Source organism: Anabrus simplex, chromosome 7 (assembly GCF_040414725.1).
Source record: "Anabrus simplex isolate iqAnaSimp1 chromosome 7, ASM4041472v1, whole genome shotgun sequence".
In the NCBI taxonomy this organism is placed as follows: Eukaryota; Metazoa; Arthropoda; class Insecta; order Orthoptera; family Tettigoniidae; genus Anabrus; species Anabrus simplex.
Genome location: NC_090271.1, coordinates 307059173 through 307067899, shown reverse-complemented (window position 1 = coordinate 307067899; position 8727 = coordinate 307059173). Strand labels below are relative to the sequence as shown.

General features: G+C 35.4%; 2 long non-coding RNA genes across 2 annotated transcripts; both read right to left on the bottom strand.

The window, feature by feature from the left end:
- Positions 1–3855: 3855 nt before the first annotated feature.
- On the bottom strand, positions 3856–4540 carry LOC137501499 (uncharacterized). Its single transcript, XR_011018578.1, has 2 exons — positions 4135–4540; positions 3856–4059 (listed from the first exon to the last, which is right to left on the bottom strand). It is a non-coding gene; the product is annotated as an uncharacterized lncRNA (long non-coding RNA).
- Positions 4541–7572: 3032 nt separating this feature from the next.
- Positions 7573–8257, bottom strand: LOC137501498 (uncharacterized). Its single transcript, XR_011018577.1, has 2 exons — positions 7852–8257; positions 7573–7776 (listed from the first exon to the last, which is right to left on the bottom strand). It is a non-coding gene; the product is annotated as an uncharacterized lncRNA (long non-coding RNA).
- Between the last annotated feature and the right edge of the window lie 470 nt (positions 8258–8727).

Sequence of the window (8727 nt, the reverse complement as noted above, 5' to 3'; positions counted from 1 at the left end):
TGCAAGCTCACAGCTGCGCGCTCCTAACCGCATCTTAGATGCTATTGATATTAAGAATGACACCATACCTTTTCAGAAAAACCTGTCACTCTGGAGTTGTCTTCCTTGGCCATGATATGTGGTTATCTCGTTCGAGTTGCGGAAGAAAATTCCAACTGTCAGTCATGCTTGGGACAAATATCCTCGGCCACTACTGACAGTCCATTGATGTGCCTCATTAGGATGAAAGATCGTGGAGTATTACGCTACCCCTCAAAAGAATTTGTTTACTTCCTGGAAAATATGTTGAATTTTACGCGTCATTCATTACGTTATCTGGGAAATACGAATTTAGTTTTAAAACTTCACGTTTTTTTTTGTTCCAAAGTTCATTGAGGCATTCAAATGTGACGAGTGTGATCAGAGTACTGACTGCAACTCTCATTACAAAACTTTTAAAACCAATACTCGACAATGAAGCTCATACAATTAACTACACATGCTCATGACTTGCAAAAGAACTTCAGGACAAAGCCTTTAAGTTGGAAGATCTTAAAATTGTGAGTGATACGAGCAGTGGTCATGGTAAGTCATTTTTAATGTATTACTTTTATTAATTATCACACTTGACTTCGCCTAAAATAATTCTAAATACCACTTAAATTTGCCTTACTTTACATCCAACCACTCGAAATCACATTTCATTATTTGCAGATTTTTACGTCTTTAGAAACCAACATGTACTATTAAATGAATGTATTTCGCGCGAGCAGCATAGCAAGATGTCGAGACCTCTAGCGGCCGTTCGTAAAACTACTTGCGACCCGCATTTCTATCGGTCCACTTCCCGGCTTTGTATATCTCGTAGGCAACGCTCAAACAGGGCGTCACAGTTCCACATTTTTCGTTTGTAATTTTGTAATTTTAAGTTCATTCAGTCATAAATTAATTTTTGTAGTATGGTAAAATAAATACAACGTACCTTAATCACTGGCATTGCTCTCAGACATTAGACGTACACCTTCTAACATTTCTGCAAGGTCTGATGTTCCTGCTTTGGATGAAACGGGTTCAGGAGATGAACTTGAGGATGATACGGACGATGACGAAAGTCGTATTAAAAACTTTTCATCGTCGACATCGTCCTGTAATTCGTCCGCTTTCCACAAAACTCTTTCATTTTTCTTTACTTCGTTCACGTAATTTGCCCAATTGTCTTATGTTTTTATGGCATAAAAATTTTAGTTCAGCATTTGGACAAAACCATGTTGATTACCCGCGTGGACTAAGGCAAATCACGGTCCTCGGCTTTTCAGTGGCCTAAGTCCCGAACTCACCCCTTCAATGGCGGCCTGCCGTGCACTTTTCACTGTCGTATCCTTCCATTCTTTTGTCACTGTCTGCCCAATATTTACCCACGATTAATCTGTGTAAATTATAGCTTTATTTTGTGCCCTCAAACGTTTTACCTCCTTGAGATATCTGTGCCTTCAATTAATAATTTCATCGGTTTCAGTGAAAGCTGCTTCATTACCCCGTCTTAAATAACGGAAGCCTATATCATGTAAGAAGCGATACAACGTAGTTTTGGAAAATCGTGGCAAGGAACTTTCTCCATGTACGCGACTCAAAATCACGTTCAATGTCGGTGTTATATTAGCAAATAAAAGAGAGTGAACCGCCCGACGCACTCCACTTCTAACAATTTCATCATATTTAATTTTTCTGTCGTCCTTGTCTTTTTTTGCGAGAAAACCTGTAGCTTTAGCTGTTTCACTGATTGCGCTGCTCATATTCATAGTCTTTAAAATATAATCCAGGACACTCATTATAATATTGCGTTCCTTTCCCCTGAGTTTACCTACGGCACGTTTCTTTTTAATTTGACGATCCATTATACGTCCTTCTGCACTTTTTCGTCGAACAAAGAACCCCCGCACGAGCATGAACTGACAACTACACAGACTACACAAACACAATCCACTTGTCCTCGAGAACTATACATTTATCACTGATCTTGTCCGGTTCCATGGCTAAATGGTTAGCGTGCTGGCCTTTGGTCCAGAGGGCCCCGGGTTCGATTCCCAGCCGGGTCGGGTATTTTAACCTTCATTGGTTAATTCCAATGGCTCGGGGATGGGTGTGTGTGTGTGTGCCGTCTTAAGCATTAGAATTCATCACAGGTAGGGCCCAATTCTTATAGACACGCAGGTCGCCTATGCGGAGTCAATACTGGGAGAAGCTGCACTAGGACACTTCGAGGGCCAACGCCATTAAATATTATATATATCACTGATCTTCATTTAATCAATCTTATAATACTGATTAAATGAACACCACTGCACACGGCCGTCAGTGTATTTAGAAGCTCAGCCAGCCGAGTCACTCGTGAAACGTAAACAAACGAAACGTTCTCCCTGTCATAAATTAAGAGATAACGAGATAGGGACTTGAGGTATGATTTAAAAATAACTTCCATATTCGAAGAGCGTGTGTTTTGCTTTAACCACGCCATGATCGTTCTGCACATTTTCTTCGAAATTAGATCCCCACGCACGAGCACGAACTCATTGACCACACAAACGAAATACACTTTCCCTCAAGAATTGTACATATGTCACTGATATGTATTAAATCACTATTATACATACTACTGACGAAAAGAGCACTGCACTGCATGCGACTGTCTGGAAATGTTAAAAGCGCATGTTTGGGAGATCACTGCCGGTACTTCAGCCAGCCAGCCAGACAGCCAGCCGAGTCACGCGCGAAACCAAAATTCAAGGAGATATTCTTCCTGTCACAAATTAATAACTAAGCAAGATAGTAACTTCGGGATTGTTTTAAAAACAACTTCCATATCTGAAGACCATTTGCCTCGCTTTGCCCCCCCCCCCCATGCAAATTCAATAGGAAAGAGGCCGGCCAGCGACTGACTTTTTCGTGCCTACACATAAAATTCCCTGAACATGACTGAAAATAAACGCATATACTGCATTTTGTTATCATTTATATTTAAAAATATACTTATCTACATCGAGCTGAAATGTTTCTTTACCAGCAGTTAAAAAATTAGGAAAATAATGTATATAAAATAGGAGTTATGGCATGATAAGTTCTATTTTACAGAAAAACAATATATATACAAATCTCCACCTTATCAATACAAATTTATTTTACATTAAGCAAGTAAATATAGTCAAATAGTCAAGACTAGTTTCGACCCCTAGGGGGTCATCCTCAGTTGACATGCAATAAAAATTGTATTGTTCATAAAAACATCACATATAGTGGTAAAAGTTTGGACTAATTTAGACTGATCATTAATGTTGGTATGTCTAATGCATGACTAGTGTGCATCGTTCATGAAGACACATATCACCTTACTGCTATTACCATCCAATTTTAGGTTATATAATATGGAACACACATATGTTTGTGTAACTCAACAGTGGCAAGTTCAACTATGTACACAATTGGCTATTGATTAGTCACATGAAAGTACAGAACACTGGCTTGAACATTTCTGATTGAGGTATCAATGCAACACCTTGCTTGCATACATCCTAGAAGCTAAATTCAGTTTGTAAGGCCCATTACTTCTGATTGAAACTTAGTATGAAGTTAAAATTTGAATAAAAATATTTGCTAATGTAGACATTAAAATGTTGTTAAAATGGGCATATAGTCAAAAACAGTGGTATGTATGCCACACATGTCTAGTTAAAAATACATTACATTGATGTTGTTTATGTGCGGTACAACATGTACACTGATTTGGAATAAATGAGGTTTGTATATATAGTGTTCCAACAAAATGGATCCATAAAAATATTATATGTAAAGACAATTGGTATTATAATGATCCGCTACAGATCAGGTAATGCTGTTTATTTATCTGGAGATATTATTGGCAGCTACAGATATTGGAGTTATTAGAATATTAATGGAGCATGTTTTCTTCCGTAGTCGCGATGTTTATAGTTGGTGGCATTAGTCAAATATGTTGAAAGTTATGCGTCTTGGTGCACGTTGATTTGTCCTGGAAGCTTATATGTTGTAAAAAACAAGGTGGAGTGTCTGGAAATAGAAATAATAGTGTGATAATGTTGTGGATAGAAAGTGTAATAATGAATCGTATGTCGTTTTACTTACGTAAAATGTTGGAACCGTGCGTTCTTTGTAGCTGCCTGTTGGGATCTGATACGTGTAGCTCTGAGATTGTAGTTAGCGGCGGTAGAGGGGAGGTTTGGGGGGATGGGTGGAGTGTTAGTGATGGGAGTGGGGTTGGAGGGGAGAGGGTTTTGGGGCGGTTGATTTGAACATATCGATTTTTGTTTGCTTATTCTTTTGATATAGAAATCTTTTAATAAGGGAATTACTGCATGAAAAAGAATATTGTTTTTGTCTATACTTTCATTTAGGTTGGAGTTTGGATTCACGTATTTGTCTAAATTTATGTAAAATTCTTCTATTATACTGAGCAAGGGACTTTTTGGATTCATATTAAGGATTTGCATGTCGTTCTTAATGTCCGTGAAATTATGTTTTTGATCGTCAATATGCTGACCCATAGCTGAAAAATGTCTGTGTTTGACGGCGTTTACATGTTCATTATATCGTATTATAAAACTTCTACCGGTAAGTCCTATATAGCTGGCTCGGCAGTCGTTGCATTTTAGGCGATAGACTCCTGAGTGATTGTATTTATTTATGTTATTAACTGATTTGGAATTGTATAGTATGTTGGTGTTATTGCGTGCCGTTTTATATGCTATTTTTAGGCCTTGTTTTTTGAAGATATTTGTTATGGGATGTATATGGTTATTGTTGTAAGTAAACAGTGCATATTCTTTTTTATTTTTAGTGATTCTGGTTAGCTTGGTTTTAGGTTGGTTTTTGACTTTATTGATGATCCGGTTTATCATTTCTCTTTTATATCCGTTTTGTTTTGCTATTTCATGGATTGTGTTTAGTTCTTTATTTAGATTTTCCTTTGAAAGTGGAATGTTGTATGCTCTATGAATCATACTATAGTATGCAGCTCTTTTATGGGCATGTGGGTGGGTGGAGTCTATCTTTATTGTATTTGATGTGTGGGTAGGTTTTCTATATATATTGTATGTTAGGTGGTTGTTATGTCTGGTTATGGATATGTCTAAGTAGTTTATGGTATTGTTGTGTTCAGTGTCCATGGTAAATTTAATGTGGGGATCTATTCTATTTAGTTGTTCTAGGATTATGTTTTCATTAGTATGTCTATTGTCCATGATTATAAATGCATCATCGACAAACCTGCACCAATAGATGATATTTTCTATTTTTTTAATTTCTTGGTGTTCTAAGTAATCCATATATATATCAGCTATTATGCCTGATATTGGTGATCCCATGGGTAATCCTTTTTGTTGATAAATAGTGTCATGGAACTTGAAATAATTGTTATTGATAGCGAATTGTAAAAGTTTAATAAATTCATCTATTTCCAATTTGCTTAGTTTACTGTGGTTATAAAGGTTGGATTCTATGATAGTGATAGTTTTTTGTGTGGGTATATTGGGATACATGTTTGTTATATCATATGTTGCTAGCTTGTAGAAGTGTTCTATTCTTATATTCTTAGTAATGTTGCAGAAATCTATTGAGTTTTTTATGGTTTTGTTTGCTTGAAAAACGTAATGTTTTTTAAGGAATTTTTGTATGTATTTGGATAATTTATAAATAGGGCTTGGTCTATAATTTATTATGGGTCTCATAGGAATATTGTTTTTATGGATCTTAGGATAAGCTTTAGCTGTAGGTATCCCTGGATTCATGGTGGTTAATTTTGCAGTTTCCTGTTCGTTCAAAAGAAAATTGGTGTTTTTTAGGAGAATTTTTAAGTTTTTCTGGATACTGTTAGTAGGATCTTTAGTCTTGATTTGAAAAGTTTCATCTTGAAAGCAGGTTTTTGTTTTTGTTATATATTCCTCTTTATCCATAATAACTGTAGTGTTTCCTTTATCTGCCTTTGTTACTATTAGGTTATTTTGCTGGATTTTATTTTTGAGTACCTTAATTTGTGTTTGGTTTGTGATATCTTGATTCTGAGGTTTTTGAGTGATCTTATCAACATATTGTGGTAGTGTTTTTTTAATTTCATATCTAATTTCATTTTGTTTTTCTTGGGGTATTTTGTTTAGAGCATCTTCTGTTTCAGTAATAATAGTGGCTATGTTTTCAAATACTGAATTGTTTTTCCAGTTATGTTTTGGTCCTTTGCTCAGTATAGTTGTTTCTTTTTCATTGAATGTTGTGTTAGTTAGGTTTTGGAGTGGGGGATGGAAAATATGTTGGTTGTTATCTGTAGAAACAGTAATATGTTGTCTATACTGTGTATGGTTGGTTTGGTTTAGTGATGCCTTGAGTGCGTTAAGTTTCTTGTTTAAGGTATTCTGCTTCTGTATGGCTATGTTTTCTATCTTTTCGTTAGTTATTTGTTGGAAGTTGCTCCAGTATGTGTGTGGTAGCTCATGTGAGGCTTTAAGGTGTGCTTCATACATTTGTATGTTGAGGTGTTGTTTTTTCCTATACATGAATTTAATTTCTTCTTTAAGCCATATTCGATTGGTTTTGTTTTGGGTATTTTGGGTTTGATATGTGCTTCTATGTTTATTATTATATTTCCTAAGAAATTTAGGAGTTAGATTATTAAGTAGGCATTGTTTTAAGAAAGTGATGTTTTTGACAATATTTGTGATCTTAATCTTCAGATTTTGGTATCTGTGTGCCATTTTTCTTGCCTGGTTGGCTTTTCTACTGTTATTTATAAGTTTCATTTCCGTATTGATGGATATTACTTTACAGAAAAACAATATATATACAAATCTCCACCTTATCAATACAAATTTATTTTACATTAAGCAAGTAAATATAGTCAAATAGTCAAGACTAGTTTCGACCCCTAGGGGGTCATCCTCAGTTGACATGCAATAAAAATTGTATTGTTCATAAAAACATCACATATAGTGGTAAAAGTTTGGACTAATTTAGACTGATCATTAATGTTGGTATGTCTAATGCATGACTAGTGTGCATCGTTCATGAAGACACATATCACCTTACTGCTATTACCATCCAATTTTAGGTTATATAATATGGAACACACATATGTTTGTGTAACTCAACAGTGGCAAGTTCAACTATGTACACAATTGGCTATTGATTAGTCACATGAAAGTACAGAACACTGGCTTGAACATTTCTGATTGAGGTATCAATGCAACACCTTGCTTGCATACATCCTAGAAGCTAAATTCAGTTTGTAAGGCCCATTACTTCTGATTGAAACTTAGTATGAAGTTAAAATTTGAATAAAAATATTTGCTAATGTAGACATTAAAATGTTGTTAAAATGGGCATATAGTCAAAAACAGTGGTATGTATGCCACACATGTCTAGTTAAAAATACATTACATTGATGTTGTTTATGTGCGGTACAACATGTACACTGATTTGGAATAAATGAGGTTTGTATATATAGTGTTCCAACAAAATGGATCCATAAAAATATTATATGTAAAGACAATTGGTATTATAATGATCCGCTACAGATCAGGTAATGCTGTTTATTTATCTGGAGATATTATTGGCAGCTACAGATATTGGAGTTATTAGAATATTAATGGAGCATGTTTTCTTCCGTAGTCGCGATGTTTATAGTTGGTGGCATTAGTCAAATATGTTGAAAGTTATGCGTCTTGGTGCACGTTGATTTGTCCTGGAAGCTTATATGTTGTAAAAAACAAGGTGGAGTGTCTGGAAATAGAAATAATAGTGTGATAATGTTGTGGATAGAAAGTGTAATAATGAATCGTATGTCGTTTTACTTACGTAAAATGTTGGAACCGTGCGTTCTTTGTAGCTGCCTGTTGGGATCTGATACGTGTAGCTCTGAGATTGTAGTTAGCGGCGGTAGAGGGGAGGTTTGGGGGGATGGGTGGAGTGTTAGTGATGGGAGTGGGGTTGGAGGGGAGAGGGTTTTGGGGCGGTTGATTTGAACATATCGATTTTTGTTTGCTTATTCTTTTGATATAGAAATCTTTTAATAAGGGAATTACTGCATGAAAAAGAATATTGTTTTTGTCTATACTTTCATTTAGGTTGGAGTTTGGATTCACGTATTTGTCTAAATTTATGTAAAATTCTTCTATTATACTGAGCAAGGGACTTTTTGGATTCATATTAAGGATTTGCATGTCGTTCTTAATGTCCGTGAAATTATGTTTTTGATCGTCAATATGCTGACCCATAGCTGAAAAATGTCTGTGTTTGACGGCGTTTACATGTTCATTATATCGTATTATAAAACTTCTACCGGTAAGTCCTATATAGCTGGCTCGGCAGTCGTTGCATTTTAGGCGATAGACTCCTGAGTGATTGTATTTATTTATGTTATTAACTGATTTGGAATTGTATAGTATGTTGGTGTTATTGCGTGCCGTTTTATATGCTATTTTTAGGCCTTGTTTTTTGAAGATATTTGTTATGGGATGTATATGGTTATTGTTGTAAGTAAACAGTGCATATTCTTTTTTATTTTTAGTGATTCTGGTTAGCTTGGTTTTAGGTTGGTTTTTGACTTTATTGATGATCCGGTTTATCATTTCTCTTTTATATCCGTTTTGTTTTGCTATTTCATGGATTGTGTTTAGTTCTTTATTTAGATTTTCCTTTGAAAGTGGAATGTTGTATGCTCTATGAATCATA